General features: G+C 33.2%; 1 protein-coding gene across 3 annotated transcripts in view; it reads left to right on the forward strand.

The window, feature by feature from the left end:
* Positions 1-12,924, forward strand: part of GRID2 (glutamate ionotropic receptor delta type subunit 2) — a 1,800,826-nt gene that overhangs the window by 903,511 nt on the left and 884,391 nt on the right. The window lies entirely within an intron of this gene.

A 12,924-nucleotide genomic window follows, 5' to 3' on the forward strand; every position in this document is an offset into this window, starting at 1 on the left:
TGGACATTGCCTCAGGCAAACTGAGACTTGTTGAAGAGGTTAGGTTAAAAAGATCTTGCACTGTATCCAGACCCATCTCCAATCTTCTAGATCCATATCTTGTGACTGGACTGAAATGACTACAGATAAGAAATTGAGGCTGACTTTGCAAAGCCCTCCCTCACTTAAATTTAATTCTCTTGAATGTCCTGGCAAGGATATGTCATAATGTTCTTCATTATCAAAGGACAAGCAGCAATATCTGTGTACAAGTAATATCTTGGATACCAAATCCCTCTAAGGGAAATATATTGCAATTGTTTTCTCTTATTTAACAACTTCATTTCTTTTCCTAGGTGCACAATTTTGCTGAGTGCAAAAGCTTTTCATTTTCATCTAGTTATCTATAACCCTATAACTATATCGGTATCAAAACGTTATCAATTTCATCTCTGTTTATTCCTCTGTCTCTTCTTTAGAAAACAATACATATCCTATCCAGAGCTATGAGACCAGATGGATTTATATTATATCTTGCAACTTTTGTAAAATTGATAATAATTTCAAGTAACCTTGTAGATGATACTCTAGGATTTTCTAATTATTCCACTATATCACTGGATAATTTTTTCTTTATTGTCTATTCTAATTCCTTTAATTTCTTTTTTTCTTTTCTTTTTAACATTTCTAGAAATGAATGAAAAAAGTGGTACTTAATGGCCCTTCACCTCTGATTGTACTGAGGTTTTTAGCTTGTCTCTATTACATAATGTTTGCTGATAGATTTAGCTAAATATTACTTATCATTTTCAATTAAGCTCCATTTATTTCTATTCTCTATAGTGTTTCAAATAGGAATGAGTTGTATGTTTTGTCAAAGGCTTTTTCAGAATCTATTGAAATAGTCATATGTTTCCTATTGGTTTTGCTTTCAATTTGGTCAATTTTTGCTGATATTTTCCCCAATATTCCTGATATAAATCCCTCATGATTATGACATACTATAATGTTTTTGCTAATATTTATTTAATTTTTTGCATCAATATTGATTATGGAAATCGATTTATAACTTTCTCTTTTTTGGCTCTTTCTGGTTTACATATCAGTACTGTAGTTGAGACATAATAAGAATTTGGTTCGATTATTTCTTCATCTATGTATGGAATCAGAACAATCAATGTGTTACAACTACAGCAATGGAGTTTATTTACACTTCTTGAGAGGAGAGCACAACCTCCCAGCTAAAAGAGGAGTACAAAATATGGAAGCATGCACTCCTCTTTTATCTTAGTCCCTAATGCAGTCCCAACTCCCTGTCTTGCCACTTATTGACTAGAAACCTGGGTTCATAATCTTTCCTTCAGTATCTAGCCAATCATTGTAAAGCATTTTCAAGCCCTATTTGCATGATTATTTAGATTAAGCTTTACCCTATCAAGGAGAGATAATTGCAAAGTGGAAGCTTTGCAACTCTTGCTAACATGGGTTTGGGAAAAAAAGACTCACTGAAAACATGAGAGAGGCTTCACTCAGTTATAGTCCCACTCAATTATTAGACAGTATTGTGATTAATTGTTCTTCAAATGTTTAGTAGAATTCCCTTGTGAATCCATCTGTTCCTGAGATTTTTTTCTTTGGGAGTTCATTAATGGCTTGTTCAATTTTTTTTTCTAAGATTGGGTTTCTTAGACACTTTATTTCTTCTGTTAATCTGGATAATTTATATTTTTTGTACATATTCATCCTTTTCATTTAGATGGTCAGATTTAATGGCACATAAATGGACAAAATAATTCCTAATAGCTGTCTTAATTTCTGTCTCATTAGTAATGAAGTCACTCCTTTTATTTTTGATACAGGTAATTTGATTTTCTTCTTTCTAATTTTTAATAAAATTTACCAGTGGTTTATCTAATTTATGGTCATTTTTTTATAAAACTAGCTTCTAATTTTATTAGCACAGTGATTTTCTTTCAAATTATTAATTTCTCCTTAGATTTCTAGGATTTCCAATTTGGTGTTTGTTGGGGATTTTTAATTTTGTGTTGCAAGTTATTTTTTAATTTGCATGTCAGATTCATTGATCTTTTTCTCTGCTTCTTTGATGCAACCTATTAGACATATAAAATTTCCCCAGTACCATTCTGACTGCATCCTATAAATTACTGTATGTTGTCTCATTATCGTTATTTAAAAAATAAATTATCAATTATTTCTATAATTTGTTCTATGACTCACTTATTTCTTAATATTATACTATTTAATTTTAAATCGATTTTTAATCTCTCAAATGTCCATCACTGGATGAACTTTTTTCTACATTGTGATCTGAAAATGATGCATTTACTAACTCTGCTTTTCTGCTTCTAGTTGTGAAGTTTTTATGTCCTAAAAGATGGTCAATGTTTGCTTGGATGCCATGTACTGCTGACAAAACAGTGTACTACTTTATATTTCCATTCAGTTTTCTCCAGAGGGCTACAATATCTAATTTTTCCAGAAATTTATTTGCCTTTTTTTTCTTGTTTAGATTTATCAAATTCTGAGAGGGGAAGTTGAAGTTTTCCACTACTGTAGTTTTTTTAATTGATTTCCTCCATTAACTCATTCAACTTCTTCAAAAATTTACATGCTAAGTCTTTTGATATCTGTTCAGTACTGATATGACTTCATTGTTTATAGTACCTTTCAGAAAAAAGTAGTTCCCTTTCTAATCTCTTTTAATTAGATCTAATTTTGCTTTTTATTTATCTGAGTTCATGATTGCTACCCTTTTTGTTTGCTTCAGCTGAAGCATAATATATATTGATCCAGTCTCTTACTTTTATTCTTTGTGTATCTCTGTGCTTCAAATTTCTTTCTTGTAAAAATATATTGTTGAATTCTGGCTTTTAATCCATTCTGCTATCCACTTCCATTTTATGGGTGAGTTCATCACACTCACATTTATAGTTATGATAACTAATGGTGTTACCCTTTTTGCTAGTTTCCTCTTGTTTGTTCTCTCCTCTGTTTTATCCTCAACCTTTACCTTCCTCATGAATATTTTACTTCTGATCACCACCTTCCCCAATCTACTTTCCCATTTATCCACCCCTTCTATTATCCCTGACACTTTATAAATTCCTTGTATGGTAAGAGAATCTCTGTATTCCAACTGAGTAGGTATATTGTTCCTTTTTTGAGCCAGTTTTGATGAGAATTAAAGTTTAAGCTTTGGCTACTGCCTCTTCATTCCTTCTTGAGATAATTCCTTTTTTTTCCCTGCTGAAATTTTCTTTTTCATCCCTTTAATTTATTTTTGGGCTTTCATCTCATTAAAGTCACCTTAAATCCACAACTTTTGTCTATATATATTCTTTCTAATTTCTCTTATAGCAATAAAATTCTTAGAAGTTATAAATATTATCTTGCCATGCTGAAATATTAGCAGTTTGACTGTATAGAATTTCTTATTTATTTTCTTTCATGTTTCTTTTTTTCTTTAAGTCCTGTATTTGGAGGTCAGATATTTTATTCATCTCTGATCTTTTAATTAGGAATGCTTGTCAGTTCTCTTTATTTTTCCCATTTATTCCCTAAAAGTGTATATAGACAGGACTGATGGATATATAATCCTAATTTCTTGCCTTTCAGTGTACTGTATTACAAGCACTCTTGATTTTTTAGTGTGGAATCCTGTGTAATCCTGACAGTAACTCCACTGTATTTGAATTGATTCTTTTTTGCTTCATGCAATATTTTCTCTTTGATCTCTAAGCTCTGGAATTTGACTATGATTTTTTTGGGGGGAGTTTTCCTTTTTTGGGATCAGGCAATCTTTCAATGTCTGTTGTGCCCTCTCAATTCTAATATGTCAGAGAAGTTTACTTTAATAATTACTTGAGATATGGTGTTCTGAATTTTTTTTTAATCATGACATAGTTCAATAATTCTTAAATTATTTCTCCTGGATCTATTTTCCAGATCAATTCTTTTAATAGTGAGAAATTTCACATTGTCTGCTATTTTTTTTTCTAATTTGATTTTGTTTTAACTTATCTTGAAGTTCCAAACTTATTCCATTCTAATTTTTAAAGAAATAGCTTCTTCAGGGAAGTTTTGTATTTGCTTTTCCATTTGGCCAATTTTATTTTTAGGGAATTATTTTAATTAAATTTTTGTATTTCTTTTCCCATGTTATTGAATTTTTTTTTTATGATTCTCTTGAATTTTTCTTCTATTCTCTAATTTGCTTTTTAAATCCCTTTTATGTTTCCAGGATCCTTTTTGTTACTGAGACCAAATATATTTTCCTTTGAGTCTTTATATATAACCATTTTGATATTATTATATGATTCTAAGTTTATGCCTTCATTTTTCCTGTCACAATAATAAATTTTTGTAGTCATATTCTTTTTTGTTTTTTTTTTCCTTGCCTTTTTTGTTACTAGGCTGCTTTTCATTTGTGAGAGTTGTGTTCTGGTCCTGGAGTTTCCCCAGCTTTTTGGGTCTTACTACTGGATTTCACTGTACATTAGGCATTAGCTGCTTACTTTCACTGGATGTAGGCTATCCTTCTGGTTTATACTGGAGGAAAAAGGGGGTTGAGGCCTCCCTAAGGGCCTCCTCTAGGAATGGGACTGAGCAACTGACTTGCCCCAAGGTGGTGAGACTTGCTGTGGGTTTGCTATGATAACAGAATCTTTCTGATGACTGGCCCTAGAGGGATATTGCTGCTTTTGGACACTGAGGTAGGCTTTTGCTACTGGGTGGCTATGGAAATAAGGTCTCTCTCTACCTGGAGACCCCAGAAGTGAGATTTCATTGTTAGCCAGCTCTGGGGTGGGGCTTCATCACTGGTTAGCAGTGAGGTCAAGGACTCTGGTGGCTTCTGCTGAGTGTAGTGTTTCTGGGATGGAACCTTGCTGAGCTTCTCAGACTTTTCAGTTACATAAAGGGTCTGCTGATTTTCAGAAGAGGTGGGCCTAATTTGAGATGAGCCCTCAGCTGAGAGTTTTGCCTCAGGCTCCATACTGTGAAATCTGCTGCTGCTCTTGGACCTGGTTCCCCTCCTACCCCAGAAAGGCAACATTTTTCTGCTGTTCTGGTTTACTGATTCTCTGCTCCTAGATCAATTCTGAGGTGGTTTTTCTCATTGTTTATGAGAGGAATTTAGGAGAGTTTCAGAGAGTTCCTTCCTCATTCTGCCACATAGGTACAAGAAGTCTCAATTAATTGTTATTTAAATACTTGATAGAATTCACTAATATATCCATATCTTCTGAACAGTTTTTTCTTAGGGAGTTCACTGAGAATTATTTAAATTCTTTTTCTAAAATGGGATTAAGAATTCTAATTCCTTTTCTGTTAATTGAGCAATTTATATTTCTGTTGAATATTGACTCATTTCACTTAGATTGTCAAATATATTGATTTATAATTAGGAAAAATATTAGATAAATTATTTATTAATTTTCTCTTCATTGGTGTCATTTTCAACCTTAAGTTTTTGAAATAGGTATTCTCATTTTCTTTTTTCTTCAAGGTAAAAATCTAACAATGATTTATCTCTTTTATTATTTTTTCATAAAACCGACTCAGTTTTATTCATTACTTCAATAGTTTTCTTATTTTAAAATTTAATAATATCTGTGATTTTCCAGAATTACCAATTTGATATTTAATTAGGGGTTTTAATATGTTCTTTTTTCTAATTTTTACTTTTTTTTGTTAATTTAGACAATTCATTGATCTCTGTTTTCCTATTTTATTAATGTAAGCCAAATGCTTAGATATAAATGTTCTCTTAAATACTGCTTTGGCTGCATCCCATAAATTATAGTTTGTTATCTCATTGTTGGCATTCTCTTTAATGAAATTATGGGACAGCTAGGTGGTACATTAGATAGCCTGGGATACCATCTCTGTATTCAGAAGTACCTAATCTCAAATCTGATCTCAAGTACTTAACACTTATTAGCTTGAACAAGTCACTTAAACCTGATTGCCTCTCCTCCAGGGGCATCTTCAGTCATCCTCATCCATGTCTGACCAGATGACAAACTCAAAGACATTAACTTTTGGGATAAGAACTCACTATTTGACAAAAATTGTTGAGAAACTGGAAAATAGTGTGCCAAAAATTAGGCATAGACCCATATCATTCACCCTTGTACCAAATAAAAGGTCAAAATCAGCACAGGATTTAGACATAAAGGGCAGTGCCATACACCAGTTTCCAGATCAAGAAATACTCTGTCAGAACTATGGATAGGAGACAAATTTATGACCAAGTGATTTAGATTACATTATAAACTGCAGAATGAATGATTTTGATTATATTAAAGTTTTTGTAGCAATAAAATAAATGCTGCCAAAATTGGAAGGAAAACAGAAAGCTGTGAAACAATTTTCACAGCTAAGGGTTCTGATAAAGGTCTCATTTCTAAAATATATAGAGAATTGCATCAAATTTATAATGTTGCAAGTCATTCCCCAGTTGATGAATGGTCAAAGGATATGAATAGACTGCTCCCAAATGAAGAAATTAAAGTTATATATAATCATATGGAAAAACTGCTCCAATTCATTATCGACTAGAGAAATGCAAATTAAAATTACAATGAGGTACCTCATATCTGTCAGATTAGTTAAGATGACAAAAAGGGAAAATGCTCAATGTTGGAGAGGTTATAGGAGGATTGGGGCATTAATGCATTGCTGGTGGAGTTGTTAACTGATCCAACCATTCTGAAAAGCAATACGGAGCTATGCTCAAAGAACAATAAAATTGCTCATACTCTTTGATCCAGTGATTGATTCAAATTCTAGACCTATATCCAGAAGAAATCATAAAAAAAATGGGATAAGTCCCACATGTTCCAAAATATTCTTAGCAGCCCTTTTTTTTGTAATGGCAAAGAACTAGAAATTGAGGGATGCCCACCAATTAGGGAATGGTTGAACAAGTTATAATAGTATTTGAATGTTATGGAATATTATTGTTCTATAAGAAGTCATAAATGGTTGGATTCTAGAGAAGAATGGAAAAAATTACAGGATCTGATGCTGAGCAAAGGGAGCAGAACCAAAAGAGAACTCTACATATTAACAATAACATTGTGAGTTAATCAGCTTTAATGCTGCAGCTCCTCTCAAAAGTTCAGAGAGCTAGGACAACCCTAGGAGACCAGCTATGGGCAATGCTATCCCCATCCTGAGGAAAGAGAGGAAGAAAAACAAAACAAAAGAAAACAGAAAGAACCTTCAGAATCTGAATGAACACTACATTCACTTCTTAAAAAATTTCTCTTTTGTATTTCTTTCTCTTAATCCTAATTCCTCATACTAAAAATGATGAATCTATAAGCATGTTTAACACAAATGTATATGTACAATATTTACCTGACTATTTGCCAGTGAGGGGAGGGGAGTGGGAAGGGAGGGTGGAAGGAAATTATGTAGCTTTAAAAAATGCATATCGATGAATATTGAAAAACATTCATAGCATGTATTTGAAAAAATAAAATATCAATTAACAAAAGAGAATGAAGGGTGAACAACCACAACATCAACAGCATGATTGTTTCAATGATTTATTCTTTGACTAACTCATTCTTTAAGATCATATTATTTTGGAGCAGCTGGATTGATTGATTGACCAGCCCTGGAGTCAGGAAGACCTAAGTTTAAATCCAGTCTCAGAAACTTAATAATTACTTAGCTATGTGACTTTGGGCAAGTCACATAATCCCATTGCCTCACAAAAACTAAAATAAAAAAAATTACATTTTTTTGCTTTCCAATAAATTTTCAGTTTGTCTTTCATTGCCCTTCTTTAAATGTAATTTTTATTGTATTATGATTTGAAAAAGATGCATTAATATGTTTGTCTGATTATTTTACATGAGCAATATTTTAACATTTAATGCTTTACATCATTAATTTTGTATAGGAGTCATGTTCTGTCAAGAAAAAAGATATTTCCCTTTTTCTCCCCATTGAATTTCCTCCAAATTCTCCAAAATTCTGTTCACCTCCTTAACTTCTTTCTTGTTGATTTTGTTGTTAATATAGTTAGTCATGAAAGCAGAAAATTGAAGTCTTCCACAATAATAGTTGTATTGCCTATTTCTTTCTGAAATTCATTTAACTTTAGAAATTTGTATGCTATGCAATTTGGTATGTATATATGTGTCTGTGTGTGTGTGTGTGTGTGTGTGTGTGTGAATATATTTATGTATGTTTAGTTTTGATAGTACTTCTCTCCTTTTAGTACCTTTCAACTTCCCCAATAGTAATATAGATCTTAGCGATTGCAAATATATTCCTCTGAGGGATGTAAACAGTTTTACCCTATTGAACAACTATTGTTGTTTTTTCCTTATTTACATTTTCTGGACAGTCATGTATTTAAAAATTAAATTTTCTCTTTAGTGCTGGTCTTTTCATCAGGAATGGTTGAAAATCCTTTATTTCATTGAAAATTCATTTTTTTTTTTGCCTAAAGGATTATGCTCAGTCTTTCTGAGGTGATTCTTAGTTGTAATCTGAGTTCCTTTGCCTTCTAGAATATCATATAACAAGTCATAAGATCCTTTAATGTAGAAGCTGCTAAATTCTCTGTAGTCTTGAAGAGGGATTGATTTCTCAGTGTGTGACTTCTTTCTTTTTGACTGCTTGCAGTACTTTATCTTTCAACTGAAATTTCTGGAATTTATCTATATTTCCAAGAGTTTTTATTTTTGGATATCTTTCAGGAGGTGATTGGTGGGTTCTTTAAATTTCTAGTTTGCCCTCTAGGATAGCAGAGCACTTTTCCTTGATAACTTCATGACAAATGATGTCTTGGGTCTTTTGTGGACCATCATTTTCTGGTGGTCCAACAGTTATTAAATTATATCTCTTGAATCTAATTTCTTCTCTTTTTTCATTCTTTTGATTTTTTTTCTGTGATGTCTTCTACTTGTTCAATTCTTAAGCCATTATTTTCTCCAGTTAGCTTTTATATCTCCTTTTTCCTTTGGTCAAATCTGTTTTGTGGAGAGTTGTTTTTTTCAATCAATTTTTGTAGTTTTTTTCCATTTTCATGTTTTCTTTACTGAACTTTCTTTCCATTTATTTTCCTGTGTCTTTTGTATAACTTTCATTTATTTTTCTCATTTTTCTTTTTACCTCTTTTATTTGAGTTTTCAATTTCTTTTTTTTTTGTTTTCTTGCTTGTTTGTTTTGGGTTATTCTAAACCCAATTCATATCTCTCTTTGAAGTTTCACATAAAAGGATTTTGATATTTTTGTTCTCTCATGAGTTTATTTTTTATATTTCCTATCATCATGGTAGCTTTCCATGATCAGAGTTTTTATGATCTTGTTTTTGTGGTGGTGTTTTATTTTACTCATTTTCCATTTTATTTTATAACTTTCAAATTGGAGTTCTGCTGATGAAGTACAGGAGGCCAGAGACTTTGCCACTTTGTGTAGGATATCTTTGGACTGGGCCTTCAGATCTGCCAACTCACCAGCTGTGTTGGGACCCCTTGATCTGGTCACTTATTTTTCCCTGAGACTAGAGGCCTCATAACTAGACTGTTTGCCACTGACCTCTTGCCCAGTACAGGGCCTCAGAAGCTGCTCTGTGCTGGGGCAAGGGGCTTCCCATTGACTTTCCAGGACACTACATGTTCTGGGCTTTTCTTGTCTTTCCTTCAGGCCTTCCAGTTATCTTTGACTAGAAAATTGCTTCATCCCCAGCTTTTGTGGATTCTGTCACTCCAGAATTCATTTTGATGAATGAATTAAATTGTATATAGGGAATTTTGGAAAAGTTCAGGCAACTTCCCAACTTTTTTCTGACATCTTGAATTTATCTCTGGCTTGAGATCTTGAAGTACTCCTTTGCCCTTGATATTCTAGATTTTTTATTTTTAGGTTGTTGCAAGTCAAATGGGGTTAAGTGGCTTGCCCAAGGCCACACAGCTAGGTAATTATTAAGTGTCTGAGACCAGATTTGAACCCAGGTACTCCTGACTCCAGGGCTGGTGCTTTATCCACTGTGTCACCTAGCTGCCCCCTATCTTTTCTTTTTAAAAATGAATTTTGTTATTTTTTTTCACCAAGTTCTCTAGCTTATGTGTTAGATAATCTAATGATATTGCATTAAAAGTATAATTTAGCAATTTGACCACTTCTATTAAATTGGTACAGTCCAGACATGATGATTGACTGTTTCTCCAATTAGTTACATGTTCTTTATAGCTTTAAGGCATGCCTTGTAATTAAATCTATACAGATATGTTGTATGTATTGATAAATTGATGCACAGATATTTTATTCATTTCTGATCTAGTAGAATGGAATTTCTCTTTATTATTTCCAGTTGGGATTTGATATTAGAAATACAATTGATTTTTGAGGGTTTAATTTATAACCTGCAACTTTGTCAAACCTGATATCTCATTTAGAACCTTTGCTGATTCTCTAGTATCTTCCAAGTAAGTCATAATATAATCAGCATTTGGAATAGTTTTATTTCTTCTTTACCTGTCTTTACAATTTTATTTTCTCTTTCCTGTCTTATTGGTATTGCTAGCATTTCGTAAACAAGGTCAATTTATAGTAAGGAGAATGGGCATTCTTGCTTTATTATTGGGTTTAGTTGAAGAGGTTTGGGATCATCTCCTGTTCTTATGATGTTTAATTTTGGTTTTAGATAGTTTCTGGCTTATGATATCAATATTAATTTTTTGTTTCATGATAATTTTATAGATATGACCTATAACTTTGATTTCAGTAATCAATAACCTATTTAGTATTCTTTATCTATATTGCTTATATATCTATAGGCTTATTTTGGCATTTCAATATTTATTAACAGATCTGGATCCAATATGTAATTAATTTCATTTCTTTCCATTCTTCTACATGTGACCTAACTTTTATATAAATATTATCATTCAGTCAACACAAATCATGCTTACTACTCACTTTAAAATTCATAACTTTCTCCATTCCCAATCATTAAAATAGTGCCCAACTTAACATCCACCTTTACTAGTGTGAGGATTAAAATGGTTCTAGAGACATAGTTTCTGGATAATTTAATCATTTTATTATTAAGACCAGTAGGTTATTAATAAAAGGATAGTTCTCTCTTAGACCAAAGACTATCATGGTAAAGGACTCATAGTTAATATACCTTTCAAAACAGTAGATGGTTCCTCAAATAGAAGTAAGAACTAATAAGCTAACATGGTGATGAAGTACTGAGTTGTTGTTTCTCCTTTGTTCTTGAAGAAGACCATAACATGAGGAATGTGATACTCTGATGTACAAGTGAATTGGTTTCAGGAGAGGGGGGTGAGATTGTGCAAAGTCACCAGCCTTATTTTATCTTCTGGAGTCATCTGGGGCCAGTGGCCAGATATGAATCAGGTCTACTGGAGATAGCTCTGGATGCACTGGGAGACACTGACCCTTTTTAGCTAATGTCTCTAACAGGTCTCAGTTTGATTAAGGCAGCCTCCATTAGGTGAGTAAGTTTATGTAAGAAAAAGATGAGGCAAAGAGACACAGAATGACAACTTTTAACTAGTCCAAAAAAATCAAACTGCAAGAGCAAGACCCTTATTGCTTCTCCATGATTAAGGCAGATATGAAAGAAATGAAACAAAGAATAGCATTTTTTTGCATAGATAAAAAGCATTTATTTGTAAAGGGAAGACCTACTGGATTTCTGACCAAAATGGAAACAATTGTTATTGTCATTCATTCAGGGCCAATCAGGGGGGACCAAACAAAAACCAAGTGCAACTTAGCCTGGGACTTATTGTAGACCAATCAATGAGAGTTAGAATGATTTGAATCCTTTAAATCCCAAGATATCTTACTAGGTCTTTTGAGCCATGCAGGTGCAGGTAAGAAGTGAGACAGAAAGAGGGAGGGAGAGGGAAAGAGAGGAAGGGAGAGAATGTGAGCAACTGTGCAAAGAAACAAAGAATCTGTATAGCGCAACTGCCCAATAGGCCAGCAATGTGACCACCATGTTATTTGTCCTTTCTGAAAGAGGACCTTGATAACAGGGAGGTGATGCCATGATATGCATTGAAGTACTGAGTATCACTTGGGTAGCATATATCCACACCAGCTGTATCAGACCACTCAATCTCATTATCACTGGCATCCTTCAAGAAAAGAGAACTTTTAGGGGCAGCTAGGTGGCACAGTGGAGAGAGCACCGGCCCTGGAGTCAGGCAGACCTGAGTTCAGTTCTGGCCTCAGATACTTAGCAATGAACTAGCTATGTGACCTTAGGCAAGTCACTTGACCCCATTGCCTTAAAAGAAAAAAGGAACTTTTTTAAAATTAGTAATTGAGAAAAAGTAGACAGCCTCCTAATCTCCCCAAAATATTAGTTATTAATAATTATTTTTCACACTAGATATGCTTACCTTAGTATCTGGCTCTCTTATTTGAATTGCAACTGCTAGATAACTTGCTTTATAACTTTCTTTGTGGCATGTGAAATAATATTTTCTTCGGAGTTATTTGTGTTCTTTCCCCTTTTGTTATCCTTTTGAATTGCAGACTTCTTGATTGTCTGACTCATGTTTATACCTCTCCTAACAACTACAAAAATGACTTGAATATTGTGGTTGTTTCAGTCAGGTCTGACTCTACGGATCCCAATGGACTTTTGTCCTTGGGATTTGATTTTGGGGGGATAAATTTATTAAAGTGGTTTGCCATTTCCTTCCCCAGGGTTGCCCCCATTTTACAAATGAGGAACTGAGGCAAAAAAAAAAAAGAATTACACGACTTGCCCATTGCCCCAAGTTTATTAAGTAGCTGAGGTCAGATTGAAACTTAGATCTCTGTGTCCACTGAATATTTAAGTGAAAGAATAAATACATACTCATCAAGGAATAAAAAATAATCTTAGGCTGTGTATTGTAATCCCCCCCCACA

The sequence above is a fragment of the Macrotis lagotis genome, chromosome 3 (assembly GCF_037893015.1).
Source record: "Macrotis lagotis isolate mMagLag1 chromosome 3, bilby.v1.9.chrom.fasta, whole genome shotgun sequence".
NCBI lineage: Eukaryota > Metazoa > Chordata > Mammalia > Peramelemorphia > Peramelidae > Macrotis > Macrotis lagotis.